The 21521-nt window shown below is 47.2% G+C and overlaps 1 long non-coding RNA gene across 1 annotated transcript; it reads left to right on the forward strand.

Moving 5' to 3' along the window:
* The first annotated feature begins 11598 nt into the window (after positions 1–11598).
* Positions 11599–12978, forward strand: LOC116153438 (uncharacterized). Its single transcript, XR_004137172.2, has 2 exons — positions 11599–11801; positions 12889–12978. It is a non-coding gene; the product is annotated as an uncharacterized LOC116153438 (long non-coding RNA).
* Positions 12979–21521: the final 8543 nt, after the last annotated feature.

Genomic DNA, 21521 nt, shown 5'->3' on the forward strand with positions numbered 1-21521 from the left:
CAGTGACAACATTTCACTCCCAGCCTGGCCCAGTGGGCTGGCCGTGGCACTGTCCAGCATGATGCCAGATAAGCCTCAGCCCTGCTCTAAGGGAAGGGTTCACCAAGACCCAGAGCCAGTGCTGTGGTTCCCGCAGCCCCTCAGCACATTTACTGAATTTCTGGACCAGGGTTTCTTATCTTGGCCGCGAGGGGGATTTACTAGCTTCATGCACTCCCTGGAGGCTCTGCGGTTTCATTTCACCTCGACTGCATATTGCTCTGTGATCTTTGCTCCATCTCTGTGTGCAAACCTTTCTCACTGCAGGACCCCAGGTGATGCAACCACAGAACAGAGCACCCAGGTTAGAAGGAATGTTGGAGATCATTAAGTTCACTCCCCTTAAACCATTTTACAATTGAGAACACAGAGTTGCAGGAAAAGAAATTAATTGTTCGAAGACCCCACTAGTTTATGTACCACTTAGGGCAGGGCCATGTTTAGGCACTGGAGAAATAAGGATAGGACACTTGCTTTCAGGAAACACATAGTCTAGTAAACTATGTCTTACTCATTATCTCATACGTCTAATCCAGTATCTAAAACATGGAGTAGGTACTCCATAGATGCTTCCTGAATAAATGAATAATGAATTAATGAATGTCATTGACCAGTCACTGATTGAGCTGGCCCTAGACCCTGGGCTCCAGATTTCCAATCTGTGGCTCCCCACTGCTCACCCATTCTGCCTCCCCCATTCAGACTCACTTCATAGTAAGGTTTGAGAAACAGCTTATAAACATGGCCAAAAAGCTTTGCAAGGGGTCCTGCCATTTATGTTTATTCATGACTTACAGCCAGATTCCCAGTCATTTCGTAGAAGAGTTTGTGCTCTCTCTTTCTCCCAAAGTGATGGAAGTTAAGCAAGGAAGCAGAGATGCAGCAGAAAACCCATGTCGACAGCCCAGGACCTGCCCTGTGGGTTGCTGGTACTGTCTAAAGTGTTCCCACGTCCTTGCGGCACAAGCAGAAACCAGCACCTGATGCATAGTGATTCACGGTCAATATCTTAACATTTCACATTTTTCCAGATTCCACTCATTTCATAGAATGTCCAAGCTGCAGGTTACCTTAGAGATACACAAGCTTAATAATCCCTTCATAGCTAAAAATAAAGCTAAAAAATAAAGAGTCAGAGGGGGAAACTAAATGGCTCATAGTCACACAGCACGTCAGCAGCTCAGACTAACCTGGAACCTCGACTTCCTGGATTCCAGTTAAGAGAAGATTTTCAATCCCCAAACTGCTAGACCTGGCATTAAGCCAGCAGACTCCCTGAGCGTAAGCTTCTCAACAGCGCAGGTTCTGTGTGACTTACCCTTCTCTCTTGTACTGCCTGCATGGTGTTCTGACTTCACAGGAACTCTTTCCCTTCTCAGCACTGTGAAGTTCTCAAAGAGTCTTCGTGTTCATTTTGAGTCCCGTTTTATAGATCAGGAAGCCTCAGGCGTCCAAACGAGCAAAGGGCTCAAGGCCTCAGAAAAATGGTTGCAGGACTTGAGCCTCAGTTCTGACATCTAGTCCATGCCCTCCCTCTACGCTGCATAAGCAACCCAGTAACTATTTGATGACCAAGTGAATGAACGATGAAAGATGGATGGATGAATGGAAGCTGACAAACATAGTAATCAATCACTCACTCTTGGGAAACAGATTTAAAAACATAAGTAACTCCAAACCCTCACTCTGCTTGGACCAGCGGTAACTTGCTTCAGCTCCCTTGTCTTTGGTTTCCCTTCACTTGACACCTCACGCGTGTGCATAAGGGAAGAGGAAAAACTAACAGTACTGAACCTCTGTGCTCTTTAAGGGGCCAGTCATTCCACAAAAGCACCAAGAAAGAAATTTAACACCCCCCCCCAACAAATATCGCCATCCAGAGATTACCAGTAGTTAATATTTTGGTGACTATCTATCCTTGTTTAGTCTTCTTGTCAAAGAAGTATATTTAATTTGTTTAATGGATTCGTACTGAACAAACTGCTTAGTAGTTTATTTTTGTCATTTCATAACAAATCACAAATATCTTGTTGGGTCATAAGTGGATCAAGTGGGAGAATGAGCCTGATGTTTTGACAACATTTGGTGTGTGCATAGATATTGAGATTTCCAAACACTGCTTTCCATCAGATTTAAGAGTCCAATGAAGCCATTTTCCTGTGCTCTGCCTGAGCTTCTCTGCCTCTAAGCTGGCCATGGCTATAACATGGTTAAGACATGAGTAATTAAAATAGCTCGGGATAACAGCTTTCAGTTTAACTCTTTTATACATGAGCGCACATGCACACACACACATGCACATGCACATGCACACCGTCACACACTGTTATATGTCAGGACAATCAGGCAGACAGGGAGACATCCTGCATCTCATAATTTCTTTGTAACAACCCTGGAAAAGAAGCAGGGCTCATGTCGTTATGTTAAAGATGAAGAAATTGACGATCCGGGAGACTTGACGTACATGCCTGGGATTTTTGTTCTGCTCTGTTTTTAAAATAAAATCTTCAGAAATAAAATAAGTTAACAAGTCTGAGGCTATGTTCCAAGGGGAGTTTCTTATGTTTGAAGATTAGTAGAGGATTGTATTCATTTACAGTGGAGACTCGAACCCATTTTTGATCTTTCATTCCAGGCTATTCTTTATCCCATGCTACACTGCCTTCCTGACTTAAAACGGGTTTGAAAGTTCGGGCGATTTTAGTACATTTCATAGACTAGAATCTACATACATGAACGGGCCCCACCTCGACCAGCGCGAGTGCTGACGGTGCATTCTGTGGCCTCTATGGATGGGCTGACTGCCTGTCACGTCTGTAAACGAGGTTTAATTTGATTAACGTGGGCCACTGGTCAGGACAGCCTCCCCTGCTCAGTGAGGCGAGGGCCACTGGGCATGGCTGGCTGGAGGGCCAGAGAGAGGTTGTGATTCATTTCTGCCCCAGGCACCCACCTGGCCGGCCTGGTGCGAGGCTGTGGGACCTGGGGAAAGTGAGAGGCTGCAGGCAGCCTGCCTGTGAGCTGGGCCTCGGGAGTAATAGTGAGAAGAGGGGTGAGAGTAGCAGCTGCTGAGGTTGATATTTATATAATGACTCTCTGTGTTCGAGGCAGGAAGTGAAACCCAGGTTCTGCTGAGACACTTTCCTTCCCCCACACCGCTGCCCACGGGCGGCTCCAAGGGAGTGACATGGGGAGAGCCTTATCAAGTTATGGCCAAGCGTGTGCAGAGAGAGATGCACCAAGTTCCAAGTTCGTCACTGGGATGTCAAAGCCAAGGCTCTGCTGCCAGATCCCAGAGCCTCCCTTCCCTGGTATTCTCAGCCTCGCCCCTTCTGTCTCCCCACCTAGTCCCCCTTTATGATGGGGAGAGCCTGGAAGCTCCCCTGCAGGTTTGCAGGAATACCGTGAGGGTAGTTGAGATAGCATCTCTAAACCCAAGGCCCATCATCCCTTGCAGCAGAATTAGCATCAAGCTCTCGGTTACATTTCCAGCCCCATTGCCTGTGGCTTCTGTGCACGGTTGTTCCCTGGCTTTTCTACCTGCCTCAAGCAGGCTTTCTCCCTCTCTCCTCTCCTCTCCTTTCAAGCGGCAATATCTTTTCAGATGACCTCAGGCTCCAGAGCAAATATTCCCATTACTGCCCACCTTCCATCTTGCTTAAGCTCCGGTTTAGGAATTCTATTATCTTTCCAAAAGGAAAGGGTGTTTTAATATAGATGATGGACCATCTAGAGAGGCTTTCCTATTCTGCTTCCCACCTTCGTAGTGGGGATTATTTGAATCATGGAAAGGTCCTTAAAAATCATCTAGCCCCCTGCTTCTCAACGAGTAAAGGACTAGCAGCAGCAGAAGCCCCGAGGAGCTTGTTAGAACTGCAGAATCTGAGGCCCCACTCCGGACTTACAGAATCAGAACCTGTGTTTTAGAAAGATCTCCAGATGATTCAGATGCACGTTGCACTTTGAGAAGCACTGCCTTAGCCCAAGGTGCTCATCAACAGGTGGAGGCAATAAGGGCTCAGAGACGGAGCTAGACCTGCCCAAGGTTACACAGCAAGAAAATGTCATCAGGATGAAAGTTAGTGAACTGTCTAGTTTAAGTCCCTTTCTTCTGCAGGACGCCCTAATGAAGCTATCATTCCAGTGCCAGCACTATGAAACAAACAGGGCAATCTCTTTCCTCTTTTTTATTTTTTTTCTCTAAATTTCATTCATGGGTATTTTTACAATTCACTTGACTAATAGAAAATCAAAGCAAATGATTTTCCATCGTCTCCTTGGAGCTCTTGTCTGGTCTCAGCTGCCACTCCAGTTGCTGGGTTCTGCAGAGACTAATGCGCTTAACTAGGGATGTGCACCTAGAGTTTATTTGAGGGGGACCTTCTGATTGCTGGCCAGGAAAGGGAGGTGTGTTATCAGATGTCTCAGCTCCCTCAGCCTTGGCCCTCAATGATCTTGCCAGGAAGAACTATGAACGACAGCATATTTTAGAATCACAAAATGACAAAACTGGGAGAGACATTAGAGATCATCTCATCCAACCCCTGCAAGTTGCAGGTGGAGATGCTGAGCCATAGAGAGAAATGACTTGCTCAGTTTTTTTCCAACAAGTTAGTAGCATATTTGGGTCAAGAGTTCAAATCTCCTGCCTTTCAAGTCAGGGCTCCATGCTATGTACTTCTGCCCACACTTCCCCCCAGCTCCCCCCACCCCGCCGCCCCAGTTAAATGGAACGGATAAACTGAATAAATAAGTCACCTGGGCAGACCGCATCTACCCCAGAATTCTGGAGTAAGTCATGGGTAGAACTGCCGTGCTATTGTCCAGAATGCATGTTCAGTCATTATAAATGGCCACTGAACCAGAGGGAATGTCACATTGCCAGTGGGTCTCCCACCCATCTGTGGGGCCACCTGGGAAGTCTAAGCTGCTAAACCTCGCTGCCATGACTGGAATCCATAAGAAGGAGTGAAGTCATGGAAATGTACAAGTGTAACCTGTTAGGGGATAAAAAGGACTTTAACAAAGCAGTATTCTCTAGGAGACTAGGGCTAGGGTCTAAGTAGGAAACTATTGAAACTCAACGCTTTCAATTTTCTTAGATTCAAGATATCGGACTGGAGTTTTACATCAAAGTGCAGCTTGATTCCAGAATCACAGAGCATGGTACTATGTCATCTTTCATTAAGATCGTGGAAATAGTACGGTAATATTGTTGCAATCTCTCCCAAATAGATAATATTAACAAAGAGATCTCCAGAAATCAAAAATCACCCAAAATTGGGTTTTAATTCATATTTTAATAAAAGACATGGAAGAAGGAATACAAAGGAGTGAAATCTTCACTTTTTCAAATGTCACTAAGTATTTCTAGTCATCATGGTGCCTCATTTTCTGACTGCCTTAATGGTTTCACCATTAATATTTCATTAGATGCTCAAGGAGCACCTGTGAGCTGCACAGAGCGAGGTCTATCACCCCCCATTTGAGATGAGGAAGCCACACTTGAGGGAGCAGAATGTCTTTCCAAACCTTGCATGACTCGAATCCCAGTTGGACTCCAAATCCAGTGCACTTTTCATTACATAGTATTGCTTCTGGGGGAAGAAATACCACAGCAAACAAGAGCTGCTAATAGCCACACACCTCTTCAGAGGTTACAGAGCATCTAGACAGCTCCCTGACACCAGGGGGAAATGCAGCTAGCTATGGATAACCTGCTGTGTGTGACCAGGGGCTATATTGGATGCTGTACATAGTTGTCTCATTGAATTATAACCATGACTCTTTGAGGTGGGTGTTACTTTTCCTTTCTGCATATTAGGAAACTGAGCAAGGTTAGGCAACTTGCCCATGGTCACAAAGCTAGAAATTGGTGAAGCTGGGATTTGAATCCTGAGTCTCTTTGGGTTCAAAGCCTGGGTTTCTAGGTCAAGTATTTCTATTATCTCAATGTTACAGTTGAGGATATAGACTTGGAGATTTTAATAAACCACAATTGTAGAGCTAATAAATCTGGGAGTCCCCAGACTTAAAATCTTAGGGTTATAAAGATCTCAGGAGAATGGGGGTGGGGTGGGTTGGGGGGAATGTAACAACCTGAGCTTCAGTCTGGACAAATATAAAGCAGTGCTCTTAAATAAATTATACCCCAATCTCTCATTATAAAACAATAGACTCTAATGTATCACAGCCCAGGAAATGTATTTAAGTTTGTTTCATTTCAATTCTATAAACAAGCACTGAGCATAGATGCTGTACCAGGTACTGTGCAGGCCACTTGCATGGCTCTTCTCTTTCAAAGAAGTCTCTTACCTAATTTTTGGAGTAATGTTGTCCACAATTTCCAAAGGAAAATCAGTGACATGTTCAGGGTCACACAGCTAATAAGTGGCAGGGCAGAAATTGAAATCAGCTCTGACAAATCTGAACTCCGGTAGCTTAAGCTGAGGCATGTGGGTTTCATCGGAAGGAATATGGAAGCCAAGTAGAAAGACATTATCCCATATTCAAATGAAAGCAGTGTGCAGGCTCAGGGAAAATGTGGCAGTTCTATTCATGAGCCTTCAACAAAAAGTCAGTGGAGCTGGGGAGGTGCGGGAAGGACAGAGGACTATTCAAATCATCAATATGATGAAGCTTGTTCGTATAAATATAGACCTAACAAAATTAGATTTCTTTAGTCAAACGGGGGAAGGCTGAGAGGAGATATTACAATGGTTAATAGAATGGAACTATGTACTTAATCAGCAAATCTCAGAAAAACAGAACCATTCCAACCTCCCGTTACCCCAAAGTTTGCAAGAGTTAGACTTAGGGAAAATGAAAGGAAGTATGCTTTTGACGGTAGACAGTAAACTCAGTGAGCCCAGAGGTAGTAAGTGGCTGAAAGTGCAGATGCACAAATGGGTTTAAGAAGAGATTATTGAAATACCATAAAAACTCATAAATTCCACATGGGATTATTGAAGATGTGTGAGACCTTAAAGTTGACCTGGCCTAACTTGCCACTTCATGGGCATCTACTTGGTCACTCCCAGTGGTGAAGAATTTGCTCTCTCCCAACACAGATCATTCCAGTGTTGAGAGCCCTGCATGTCAAAAGGTGCTTTCTTAGATTTAGACAAAGCTTACCTCTATGTACTACATTCATTTGGGTTCTATCTCTGCCTTTGAGAGTCCATACAACGTCTGAAGACTCTTCCTTTTTACATCCCGTCAGATATTAACTCTCCAGCTCCTCCTCCTATTTGTTGAAAGTCAATGTCATGAACAGAAATCATATGTAGGCAGCAGTTGTGAAGGGGGACTTTCTAAATTCTAAAAGAAGAGAATAAAGTGGTATTTCCAGCCTTGAGAGGACTGAAGGAACAAGTAGTGGACTGGAAATCAGGAGACCTAGATTCTAGTTGAGCTCTGTGACTTTTTATATGAAGCCTGTGTCACTGTATCTACTGCTAATTAGTAAATGGATCTTAAAGGGCAGGGACCTCACATTTCTGGACCACAGTTCCCTCTCTCTCTCTAACACATCCCTCTCTCCTTAACTTCAGAATCACCTTCCAGTTGCCTTTCAGGTATCTTATTTTCATGTCCAGCAGGCAGTTTATGCTCATTATGTTTAACACCAAATTCTCCCCTCCCACCCTTCCCTCCTTTTTATTTCCAGCTTTGTTGAGATATAATTGACATATAACATTGTGTAAGTTTAAGGTTGATTTGATTCACTTAGAGATTGCAAAATTATTACTACTGCAGCATAAGCTAACAGCTGTATCATGTCACAAAATTACCATTTCTTTTTTGTAGTGAGAGCATTTAAAATCTACTCTCCTTGCAACTTTCAAGTATATAATGCAGTATTATGAACTCTAATCACTACACATCACCTGCTGTACATCAGGTCCTCAGAACGTGCTCATTATATAACTAGAAGTTTGTATTCTTTGTACCCCTCAGCCGCTGATAATTGCCATTCTATTCTCTGTTTCTGTGAGTTTGACTTTTTTAGATTCCACATATAAGTGAGATCATTCAGTATCTGTCTTTCTCCATCTGACTTATTTCATTTAGCATCATACCCTCATCGCCCATCCATGTTGTTGCAAATGGCGGAATTTCTTTCTTTGTTTTGGCTGAAAAATACTCCGTTGCACACACTACACCTTCTTTATCCATTCATCTGCTGATGGACACTTAAGATGCTTCCATGTCTTGGTTATTGTGAATAATGGACCACAGTTCTCTTAACTGTAAGATAAAGAGGTTGAACAAGATAGTGTTCTTTCTCCCTACTGCCCGTGATTTTCTGGCATCAACTTGGTTAGCAAGTGGTAGTTGTGGGACCCCAGCCCACTTCTGAAACTCTCTTTGATATACCATCACTGGAAAGGAGTTTTACCAGTCCCTTAAAATGGACCAACACAACTGGGTGGAAATTTCATTGACCACAATTATTGGCCACTAGCTGCCCCATCCCCATTCCCTGTGAAAGTAGGTTCATCTAAGGATAAAGCAGATTTCATCAAATTTTTGTTCATTTTCAGCTAAGCTGCTTACTAATAGCCAGATAAAGGTTAAGTAGAAAGCAAGCAATAAACAGAAAGAACAATTAAAAATTTCGTTTCACATCTTGGAATGGATCCATGGGGGCAAGGACAATTCAACAGACATGTTTAGGGCCAGTAACACAGGGTCCCTATATGACATGAGCAAAAGGGTTTTCTGTCTGCAAAAACCCTATGAGAATGATGAAACGTGAAAAGGTCCCTAAGCATTTATGCTGAAGTTTACACAAGCCAAGGGGCAGTGCTGGAAAGACTTAGGTATCCAGAGCTTTCTGAGTTTTCCCAGCTGGTTGGTGGCACAACTAAAGCTCATATCCCTCTTCCAGCACCCAATGTTGTGAGAGTTCTAATTTTAAAACTTATTAAGCAGCTACTGCATGCCTGGCGTTGTGGTAAGCTCTTTGAAACATGTTATCACATTTAATCTCTATTATAAACTCTGAGGGAGTAGGCATTTCAGCTGCCTTATTCATGATTTTATTGCACATGATTTTATGTACCTGGCACATAATAGAGGCTTCATAAATATCTGTTAAATAAATTTAAGTGAGCGTATTAATATTATAATTTATTAATATTAATGAATTACGAATATCCCCATTTTATGATTAGGAAATTGAGGATCAGAAAGAGAAACTGCCTTAACGAAATTAAAAAAGGTTAGGAAGCAAGAGAGCTGGCATTTGAACCCAGGTTTTCTGATGGTCAGGGTTAATGCTCTTCTCAGTAGAGCATAACTGCCTCTCAGCTTAATTACCTTAAAAACCTAAAATAAAATTGGGGTTGATCTCCTCGAAACATAAAGTAAAATTCGTGGAACAAGCATGAATGTCTTAATGCTCATCTTTCTGCCATTCAAGATCTTCAGCTCTCACTGGGGACAGTAAGTCCCCTGCCCACGAAAGCAACATTGGAGAGATTTTAAAAGACTTAAACGAACAAAAACAGCTTGCAAATTTCATGAGCACATTGAATGTCTTCTTTATGGAAGACTAATTCCGCCCTAACTTTCGGTGGTCCCGGGAGCGTGGCGGCTTGGAGCTGCATGTGCGGACTGGCAGGGAACAGGTCAGGAGCGAGCACCGCGGGTCTCACGGGGCACCCCAGGGCTCTTCACCCCGTCATCTTCCTTGTCTGTCCCTCTCTTCCACGTCAGTCTTGCAAGGAGGCAGGACGCAGCACTAGCCCGCTAGTCAGTAGATGCGGGTTCTTGCCAAGGTTCCGACAGTCACTGACTTGGGACAGACCGTGGAAAAGCCCCTTGCCCCTCTTGACTTCGGTTTAATAAAAACTGCTTTATTTTAATAGAGGAGCTAACCAAAATGGTCCTCGGGCCCCTGTCCTCTCTGACAGTCTCTCACTGCATTATTCCCTCTTTCCCTCCCCCCACCCCAGACAGTGCAGCCACTGGGAGCCTGAGTGGCTTCGGGGACTCCCCACCGCAGCCGATGCTGGAGCCTCTTCACACAGCTGCACAGCCACGGCGGCCTCGTGCTGCACTGCTGACCGCCCCGATTTACCTATGCAGATGGGGCTATGAATAAACAGCGTCTGCCCACGCGGGAAACGGCCCACCTTCTGCACGTTCTTTTCCGCCTTTCACTTTTCATAAGCCAAGAATGGTCAACAGAAGGCTCCCTTTCCACCAGCTCCTCCCGTAGGGATCCCGTCCTTCATTCCACCTGCACAGGGAGGGCTAGGTTTGGAGAAGAGGAACTACTTTTCATTTTTTTCAGCAGCGTTTTCCATTTCTTGGTTTTGTTTAGCCTTCCTGTACACATACATACCCACAGAGAGACACACACAAAGCAGTGTGCGGTTTTCACTCATTCTGAGACACACACACTGGTCAGTCAATACCCATTGTTCTTGGATAAGAAGGACACCACTGCTGCCTATTTGGACATGACAATCCCTCATGCCTTGACTCAATCTGGTTTGACTTCCTCGGACAACCTCTGGCCTTTAACTTGTACCATGATGCCTTCTCACAGATGACTTCTGGAGAGCAGTGGAAAGCCAGCCCATTCTTGAAGCCTCCACTTCCCAAACATGTTCTCCATAACATCTTCCCTCATCTTTGTCTTTGCCTCCCCTTTCCCTCACTTAGAATTACCTGTGCCTCTTCCATAGTCCCATGGCACATGTTATATACATTCTTACACACACACACACACACATACACATACACATTACATGGTAGGCTTTGTCATGATTACTCGGAACCATGTGGTCTTTTTCCAAGCAGACCGTGAACCCTTTGGGACCAAGAGCTGTGTCTCATCCATGTTGATATTCTGCATTGGCCTGGCTCAGGGGAAATACTAAGTGTGGGTGAATTCAGTAACTCTTAATGCTCACCAGTGTGCCGGGCACTCTTCTTCCCTGTGACTTCTATCATGGGGAAGACCTTGAGGCCACTTAAGGGTTAAGTGGAAGCCTTATGATTCATCTGGTCCCACCCTAAGTTGCTTCTTCCAGCTTCTGTTGACTTCTCCTGTTACCAGGCATAAAACAAACACTGTCATCTCCCTTGTACCTCTTTTCTTGGTCCCCTGGGTTGCACTCTCGTGCAAGGCTCTTTTCTTTCATATCCACCTTTCTTTGAATGTATTTATTTGTGTTTCCTCCTAACACATGCCTCAAAGTGACATTCTGAGTTTAATTGTGAGTTTATGGTTAACTTTATTTGAAGCTTAGATGGTAGAGCTCTTCTGTTTCCTGTTGCAACGAGCACTCGTTGACTTATGTCCTTATGGATTCATCCAATAACTAAATAGCAGCCCAGACACTGAGGGATACAAACTCGAAAGTCGTCCCTTTCCTGACTGCAAGATGTTCCCAGTCCAGCAGGAGAGACCGGACAGGCACAGACATCATGGCAACACCAGGTAGATCGCAACAAAAGCTCTAAAAGAGGAGACTGAACCATCAGGTATTAGATAGACTCAAGGCGTGAGGGGTCGCTCCTCTGGGAGGGGGCAGGGGCAGGACCAGGAAAGATACCACACGGGAAGTGGCCCTGAAGTGGGCCTGAAAGAATAAGGTTGGATTTGCACTCCCAGGGAGAGTTGAGCAGCCGGAAAAAAACACCAGCAGCGACATCCGGAGATGGAAAAGTACAGGACCAGGAAGAGTGAGTCGCTCAGCCCGGCTGCGTGCTCAGACGGAGCTCCGAGGACTATGGCTCAACAGGTAGGCTGGGATCCATGTGGGGGTGGAATGGAGCAGGAGGAGGCTGGAGCCGGGAGAGCAGCTAGGAGGCGCCTGCGACCTCCTGGGTGAGAAGTGACAGGGTGGTGGCAGTGAAAACGGAGGGAGGGGATGGGTGTGAGAGATGATTCCATGGAGCTGCCTCCATGCCTCCAAATCTCCTTGACTAATTCTCCGCAGTAACTCGTACACCCATGTTCACTGCTACCTTCCCCACCCCCTCGTTGGAAGCTTATCTTTTGATCTTCCAGGTGCATGACTTTCTGCCCAATTACTTGTCTTCAACCCATCAGAGCAGGTCAACCGCACAGCTCAGAAGTCTCACTGTCACACTCGGCCTGGGTTGCTCCCGTGCCCTGCCTCTGTCCTCAGCACTCTTTGTCTGCAGACGTGGAGGACAACAGCCACCATCTCCTGTGCCCTCACAGGGAGGTTTGGTCAGAAGATGGAACCTGGACTAGGACATCAGTGCAGGACGGGGGAGGAAGTGTCAGAGAGGGTGAAACGAAGTCCTCCTGGGGCTTCAGCTCATGTCCTCACCCCAGACTCAGCTTCCCCACATCCCTCTCTGACTGGGAAGCCAAGCAAGGACTGAGATGGCAGAGCCTGGGCAGGGGAGGGAGATGGGGAGGAGGCGCCCATTTTGGCCCAAGGAACCAACCCAGCTGTATAACCATCACAGTCCTGAGAGCCCTGGCAGAGAAAATCAGAGCTGGGATCGCAAGGGTACTGCCCTGCCTCTACTGAGCAACGCGCCCTGAGCCTCTTGCTCTCTCTGAGCCTCAGATGTGTGTCTGTGTAACGGGGGATTATGACATCCACCTCTCTGCCCCCCCGTTGAGCTGTTTGTAAAGCTAGAGCAAGGTAAGTGAGGATGGAAGCACTTTGAATATGTAAAACACTATTTCACAGGTTGATTCTCATTCAACTCAGACCTCACTCTTTGGCACAGGTAGTCTGGTGAGAAGAAACAGAGATGCCTTGAGGGGTTATGGACATTCTTATTTTCCACGGAGCTCTGAGATGATTAGCCCTGTGAAGCTTCTAATCCAGTTTCTTCATTTGACAGATGAGAAACTGAGGCCCAAAGAGAGGGAATGAATGGGCCATGGTCACAAAGTGAGAGAGAGGACGAACTCAGGTCCCGAGAATCCCAGGTCAGTCCTTTTCCCTCCTCATATCCCTGGTTCTCCCAACTGGAGCCAGAATGGAGACTACTGGCCCAGAGGCTGGGCTTGCTTAACTCCTGAATTACTGGTGAATAGATCAGAATGAAGAGCTTTGTGTTGACTCAGTCAGACTCCACTTCTTTCAATTACCATGCTTCGAATCCTGGATAATCTGTTCCTAAGAGCCAGAGGATTCATGATCTGAAAAGAATGTCTCGGTTCCAAATTCGGGATGACCCATCACCCTTCTCGCCTCCTCCTCACGTGTTATTAGTCTCCAGGATAGGGGAAGCAAGGAGGATTCTGCCCAGGAGCCAGCAGCAGACAAGTATCAAGAGTGTAGGAGGTGCCTATCCTCCAATAAGCATTTCACAGGGGCCTCACCGTATTCCTAACGGCCCTAGGTGGTTAATAATCTCAGAATCTCCATTTTCAGGTAAAAAAGAAAGGAAAGAAAGAAAGAAAGAGAAAGAAAGAAAGAAAGAAAGAAAGAAAGAAAGAAAGAAAGAAAGAAAGAAAGAAAGAAAGAAAGAAAGAAAGAAAGAAAGAAAGGAAGGAAGAAAGGAAGAAAGAAAGAAAGAAAGAAAGAAAGAAAGAAAGAAAGAAAGAAAGAAAGAAAGAAAGAAAGAAAGAAAGAAAGAAAAGAAAGAAAAGAAAGAAAGAAACGAAGAAAGGAAGGAAGAAACGAAGAAAGGAAGGAAGGAAGGAAGGAAGGAAGGAAGAAAGGAAGGAAGAAAGGAAGAAAGGAAGAAAGAAAGGAAGAAAGAAAGAAAGAAAGGAAGAAAGGAAGAAAGAAAGAAAGAAAGAAAGAAAGAAAGAAAGAAAGAAAGAAAGAAAGAAAGAAAGAAAGAAAGAAAGAAAGAAAGAAAGAAAGAAAGAGAAAGAAAGGAAGAAAGAAAGGAAGAAAGAAACCCTAAGACTCAGGTAACTCAAGTATCTTGAGTCACAAGCTAGTGCCAGGTTTGTACCTAAGATGTCTCTAAGCCGCAGGGAGATTTTTTCATTAGGGAGCTGTAGCTTCAGCTCCAAATCTTTTTCGCATGGGCTCCTGCAAAGCCTCAGAATGGTCGAATGGCATGCTCCTCTCAGCCAGGAAAGTCTATGAAACACTCTCTCTCTCTGTATCATCCACCAGGCTGTACGTTTCTGTCATTCATCATTAACACAAGTTTCTTCTGAGGATGGCACTGTGCTAGGACCAAGGGGCTAAAACACACTGTGCTTTTGTGATTTTGAAAGCTGCCAAAAGCGGGGCCGGGGGTGGGGCACATTGCCAGATGGTTCCAAACAAGGGAGGACAGTCGTGCTACCCAAGAGAGGCACAGGTATGTGTCTGGCAGTGTCGAGGTGTGGAAACAGAGAAAGGAACACGTCTGCACAATTTGAGGGACCGTGTGTTCGGGAAAGGCCGGCAGGGGTGGGGGGAGGGGTTCTGCACTGCGGGATAAATGCAGGATGAGGAGGGCCCAGAGTTCAGGCCAGAAAGCCTGCAGCTGGTGTTGGAAGGATTCTGAGGCTGCGCTAAGATGCTGACTTCTTCCTGGAGTCCGCCCACATGTAGGTGGGGCACTTGGGCGGCTTGTAGAGCCTCAGTCTCCCCTGCTGTGAGATGGGAGACTTGCACGTTGCCTGTCAGGGACCTGTGTGTGAGGTAGGGCAGGGGGAGGGGGAGCGATGGCAGAACTCGCTGAGCAACTCCAGGGGAGGATGCGAAGGGAATGCAAATCACAGATATTTATAATTGCAGCAAACTGAGACTGCAGGCCGCCAAGCACTCCCTCTGGAAATCCTGAAAACCTGCTGCCGTGGGGCTGTGCCCAGATCCCAGCTGGAGGCAGACTTCTCTCTTCTCAGCTCCTGCCAGGCTGTTCCTCGTACAACAAACAATAAGCTTCCCCGCGTAATTCCACCTACAGAGGAGGAAGCTCCGCACCCTCCTGCCCTCCCCTTTCAAAGAACCAGGCTGAGTCCTAAGTCCCAGGTCACAGCAAGCTGCTTTTTTGTCCTCAGGGCCTCACCAGTCAGCCCTGTCAAGGCTAGACTCCCAGAGCTGAGAAGTAGCTGAGAAGTAGCGAAGGAACAGTCCGATTCCCACTAGTTGCCTAACACAGCTGCTCGTGCACAGAGCCTCCTCCACGCCAGGCTTGTGCTAGGCGTCTGAGTTGCTGATGGGAAAGGATAGGGGCTGGCCTCAGAAGGAGAGGCAAGGATCTGGGTCCTGACATCAGCGGAACATCCTCTTCCACCAAAGGAAGGGAAAGATCACGTTGATTCCAAACTTTCCTTCTTTTTTTACAATACAAATGGAACTTCTTTTTTAAATGTTATCTCTTATGAGACCCCACATAGGCATCTGGAAAGCACCCATTAGTGGCCCCCTCAGGTGCTTCGGAGAGATTCTAGAACAGTGCTCCTGGAACTTTAACAAGCATGTGAATCCATAGTGGGTCTGGTCAAAAGGCAGAGTCTGATCTAGAGGTCTGGGTGGGACCTGAATTTCCAGGTGATGTCTCTGCTGGTGATCCATGGACCACGCTTACAGCAGTGACAGTCTAGAGTGCTAGGGATTATTGTTTGACAACCACTGATATTTAGGATGGAGAGACAATGATCCTCCCTACTCCTCATCCCTGGAGAAATCACACCGAGGCTCCTGGACAAGCGTCTCCTTCCCTGGATGGAAGTCATCTTCTGTAGTCAGCTCCACACCAAGGTCCTAGAGTCGCCTCCTTACCTCCCTCTGGTTGGAAGGGTCTGTGAGCCCCACAGGGCAGTCTGGGAAAATCCCTCAGAGGCTCAGCCATGAGGAAGAGCTTTAAGGCATTGTCTTTACTCTAACAGGAAAGTACAAAACGTTCAGGCTAATCCTCTTTACCCCTACCCGGCACCCCAACATACACAGAGGAGACAGAAAGATTGACAGAGAGACAGACAGACAGAGATCAAGAGCGATCAAGCCAGTGTTCCCACCGACTTTTGAAAAGGATGGCCTGTGACAGTCATCTTCTCCCTGCCCTCTCCTCACCCCCCGCTGAATGAGGGCAATCATTTCCCTCACACCCTCTGTTCCTAAGGCTCACCCCCTCCAGGACTGAGATGCTCCCGCTGAGGTCAAAGGTATTTTTAGCTCTGCTCATGTGGGCCCATGCTTGGCCAACCCTCTCCGAACATTAATCTTGGATTCCACAAATGCCAGGTCTCCTAATCCAGGAGGCACAGGGGCGACAGGGAAATCTGAGCGAGTTGGAAAATGCAGCCCTGGGCTTTTTGAGGATTTTGTCCACATGCCGTGTCTGATAAAAACAACAACAGTAACACCTAATGCTCAGAAAATGCTTTAGCATCCAGAGTACTTCCTCTGGTGTCATCTCATTTGATCTGCCCAAGAGGCTCTTGGGAAACATAAGACAAAAATGATTTTTACTTCTGTTTAGTGCAAGGGCCAGATGACTGGCAAGACGACAGAGCTAGTAAGTGGCAAACTTGGGTCTTCTGCCTCCAGGTCGAAGCTCAGTGCCCTTTACCACCCCCTGGCAACTCCAACTTTTTGCTTTTCTCTCTGACTTGGTTTTGTTTTTCCTGCAGGGAACAATACTGGCAGATCTTCATGTGGAAAGCCTGGGCTCATCCATGCTTTTAACAAATGGAAGATGAGAGACGAGGAGGAAAGAGGCAGCGTATCAGTCACGGTCCAAGGAGGAAGAAGAGGACCCACTCAAAAGAGGGTGACCAAAGAGATTCATTAAAGGATAATTTATGAAGGTGTGGGCAGGGTTAAGAAAAACCAAGAGATAGTGATGCACCCTAAGGATAAAAGTAACTGAGAGCTCTAACCAGTCCTCAGGCTGAAAGGGCAAAGGAAGAGGCAGTTACCAGCACCTGGCAGTGAGCTGGGCAGGGCTGGGGAGCTAGGAGAGGGCAGCCTAGCTGGAGATGCGACCTTTGGCAGACACACATGGCCACTGTCAACCGACAGCCCACAGAGATGGGGCTGGGGAAGATCTATCCTCACACCTCCCTTCTCCCACCTTCCAGTCATCTAATCAGTGCCAGGCTGAATCCAACCAGAAGCCAGAGGGCAGAGAGGAACCTACTGATCTCCACAGAGGTCCACCTCCTGGAGAAGTGGGAAGAGGAGGCAGGAGAATGGATGTGGAGGGTCAGACAGAGAACACCCAGCACACAGCTGCTGGCAGCTGCCACAGGCAGGAAGTTGGTTGCGCAGGGTACAGCACAGTCTGAGGGTCTGGGATTTGAGGGGAAGCCGTAGCCTGGTTGTCTCAAAGTGGAGTCACCCCAGAGCCCAGCTGCAGCTCTCTGGGAGCCAATCTGGCCCTGGGTCTCAGGGGAGCACAAGAAGAACCAGACCAAGAGCTCCCAAGAGACGCTACTAACCCCACAGGCAGGGCTGGCCATCCTGGGGGTGGGGTTTAAGTCCTAGTTCCTTCATCTTGCTGTGTGTCTCGAGACCCTTCATTTAATCTCTCTGAGTCCTTGTCTGTGAAATGAGTGTAATAACAGCAACCCCTGTACTTCCCGTCTCGGGACCGGCTGGCACTTTGCACACCGGGAAGCCATATAAAAATGCTGTGGGTTCCAAATGCCCTAAGCCACCTAAACCTCATTTGCTCTCTGTGAAACATGCTCCTAAGACCTAGATTTGTGGAAGGTCAAAGCCAAAGGAGCCCTAGGACCATCTCATCAGCCTTCTCTCCTAGGAAGGGAAGACACTGAGAAAGAGGCCCCACAGCTAGTGGCAAAGCTGGGGCCACTCAGGTGCCCTCCACAGGCCCCCGGTGCCCCTCCTAGCTGCCCTTGCACATGACGTCAGATGACATAAAGGACAAGGAAGTGTTTGTCAATTGCATTGTGGTTATAACTGTAATTAATTACAATCTTGCCCCCATAAACCTCTCCAGGGCTGAAAAGCCCCACCATTAACTGTCTTCAAGGGCCTGGCAAAATGTGAATATTTTACCAGCACAAAGCACATAAATACCCAAGTGCACATCAGGAGGTGTGGTCATCAGGGTAGCTAAGGACAGGGTCCTGAAGGCACAGAACCCAGGACAGGTGAGCTGTGATGGGCAGCGTGTGGCTGGGACATGCAGGGCTCCCTAGGAAGGAAGGAAAGCTCAGGTGGGGTCATAAGCGGCTGAGAGTTTAGTCCCAACCCCAACTGGCTAGAGGAGGAATTGGCCAGAAGAGGCAAGCCCAGCCCCAGGAGGCTGAAGGACTTGCCAGGGCCTCCCTGAGAGCTGGCGGAAACGGGCTTCACTCGCAAGGCCCTTCTTAGCAGCCAGACCCTATGGGGCAGACATCAGCAGACATTTCCATGTGTTGACTCCTCAATGGAGAGTCTGTCTGTTGCAAGGGGATCACATGCTACACTGCCACTTTTCACCTGAAAGCCGAAATCTTAGCTCTTGGCCAAACTCTTCAGCTCCCAGACTGTCTGGACCAACTCACACTCCACTGAGCTGGCTCTGTTCTGCTTCTCTCATACTTCCCATCACTTCCACCGCTCCTCTGCTCCACCGGGGCCAGCGACTCTTCCTTACGTTCATTCGACAGATGTTCGCTGAGCACCTACTACCCACTGGGCACAGCGCGTATCACTAGGAAGGCAGTGATGGAGCCCGGCCCTCAGAGAGCTGACTGCCAGAGGAGGTGATAGAAACTGTCAGATTCTTCAGGAACAAAGGCATGAGCAAAGACAGGCTCAAGTCCAGAGCCCAGAGCTGAGCAGAGCCATCTACAGCTCCCAGAAGGGCCATCTTCATCCCAAGTATCCTAAATAGCACTGCACACAGTGCACTCAGAGAGCCCGACCCTCTCTATAAAGACAAGGGCCGTGTAGTGTTGTGCCTCAGAACACAGGTAGGAGCCAGACTCCCTAGAAACAATTCCAGCCCCACTGCTTAGTGTATGACCTTGGGTAAGTGCCTTCACCTCTCTGAGCCTCCTTTTCCTCCTCTGAGTTATGGCACTAATTACAGTCTCTCCCTCATGGCACCATTGTAAGAATTAGGTGGGGTGATCCGTGGCAGGTTCTGAGAACAGGTCCCAGCATGCCAAGTCCTCAATAAATAGTCACTGTTCTTATAGGTAAACTGAAGCCACGGTGGGCTGTGACTCATCTAATGCCTCTCACCTAGTTAGGAGCAGATCCAGTGTTGGAACTTAAATGTGCCAGCTCCAGGCCAGCATTCTTTTCACCCCACCTACCACCTTCCCACCCAGGAATCCACAATGTGAATTTAGCCATATCCCATTTGAATGTTTAAACAAACAAGGAAATGGGAGATTGTATTACCATACAGGGCCTTTCTTATTTGGGACACCAGAAAGGTCCTATTTCTTCCACTCAAGTAACCTCGTTGCCAACAGCCAATCACCTGCCTCACTTTCCTTGCTAAGGAAACTGAAGCCTCTGGCCTACCTCCCTGGGCAGCGCTCGGGCCGAGTATTTCCTCCCGGCCTTATCTCACTGAATCACTTTACCCCGGCAGCCCACATCTTTACAGTTACTTCCTCAACTCACTTCTCTGCTTAGATTGAGTGCTGTTTTCACAATCCCCTTGGCTGGAGCTTTGCAAAGAGGTGCAGAATCCGTTAGGCTCCGATGTGAAGATCTGGGCCCTGCAATGGGCCCGCGGATCCACGCAGTCACAGCCGGTGTGGTGGCCAGCCAACGCCAGGATTCAGGGAAATGCACACACACGGCGTAGTTGTGACACACCAAAGCGCATTTAACAGCCCACTGAAAACTCACAGCCTGAGCCCTAACTGCTTACTGATTCCACTGAATCACAAAGTGTTAGAGCTCGGTGCAACTTTAGAAATGATTTGTTCTGTTCTCCCTCTTTTGTAGGAGTGCTAAAGGCTTAGAGTGGAAATTAGAATAAAGGGTAACAGAGCTCCGGGGTTCAGAGTTCAACCCTGTAGCCAAATGGTCCAGGTTCACTCCTGACACACCGATGACTGTGAGGCTTTGGCCAAGTTACTTCATGTCTCTGCGCCTCCATTTGCTTATCAGTAAAAAGAGGGTAAAAGCTCATACCTTATAGGATGCCCTGAGAATTAAATAAGTTAATAACTTAATGGAGTGCTTAGAACAGTACCTGGCCCATAAGCACCTTATGTTTGTAAAATAAATCAGGAAGAGAGGTGATCGTGTGAGTTCCTGTCATTCACATGCCCGCTCCGGGCACTCAGACTGGATTAACTTGTCCCTAGGGGCCCCTTCCTTTCACTGTCATGCTGACTGCATTTCCTTCCTGGGACGTTGAGGCCTAGAAGTCCCACACTGGGCTGTTCTCTGAGATGCCAAAGCAGCTCTTTGGAAGGCAGAGCTTGACCACCAGGGACTACACTCACCTGGCTGAGGCAAAAACCTTTGCAGCTTTCATGCTCGCCTTGGCCTCAGCCAAAGCCATTGCAGGAGGCTCCTCCGGAGCGTGGGATGGAGTCGGCACACCAGCCGGAGGTCCCTGTGGGATGACCCTGTGCACAGTTCCTCCTCCCTCCCTCCCTCTCTGCCTCTCTCTGAGCCATCTCCTGTTTGAGCTCTTGAAAGTAGCTGGGGACTCACAGAATCTTCTCTCTGGTTCCAGCCAGGTATTCTCCTTTGGGCCCTGATTTCATTAAAATAGCTCTATGATTTATTTGGTTCCGCTGCTCTGGGGTTTTGAGAGTGGGGAGAAGAGACAAGGTGCAAATCAGACGTGTGCAAAGGGTTCTAATTCAGAGGATGCACTACTCACTGAAGAAGAGAAAAGAGTGCCAGCCGCCTTATATGGTGCCTGATACAAGACTTGAGAGGAAGAAAAGCTCTCCAGACACCTGGAGATCCTCACTGGAGTGAGGTTGTCCTTATACCCTTCTTCTATGTGAGCTACGCCATAGCTCAAGCCCTCATCACTCTCTCCTTACACCCAGGCCTCTCAGCTGAGCCCCCTCGTCTTCAGTCCTCCTGCAGTCCACCTGCTCTCCCTGCTAAATTTCCACTCCAAGAGCCAGCTTCTCATTATTCCATTGTCCTACTCAGACACTCCCAGTCTCCCTGCAGCTTCCAGGACAAAGTCAAACTCCTCACTGGCCCTCAAGTCCCACTGGTCTTAACCCCTTACCGTTCCCCATCAAATTCTGCTGTGCTTTTCCATTCTGAGCTGCCATTCTTTATCCTCCTCCAGGAATACCTCACCACTGTACCTCCATGGAAATCATGGGCTCTAATCATTTACACGCTGGGTGGCCTTGGGAAAGTTACTTAACCTCTCTGGGCCTCAGGGTCTTCATTTACAAAATGATGCTACCTAAGAGGGCAGGGCTTTCATGAGGAAGAATTAAGATAACATACAAGGACTTAGCACAGTACCTAGAACATAGTAAGAGCTGAACAAAAGTTAGCTATAATAATAACCATAATCATAATGATGTCGGTGATTGTTCTGTCATAAGCCATTTCCTCCACACAGCCTTCTATGATCTCGCAACCAAGTACTAGTTTTCTTTCTTTTGAAGCTTCCCT

This window comes from Camelus dromedarius, chromosome 2 (assembly GCF_036321535.1).
Source record: "Camelus dromedarius isolate mCamDro1 chromosome 2, mCamDro1.pat, whole genome shotgun sequence".
Lineage (NCBI taxonomy): Eukaryota > Metazoa > Chordata > Mammalia > Artiodactyla > Camelidae > Camelus > Camelus dromedarius.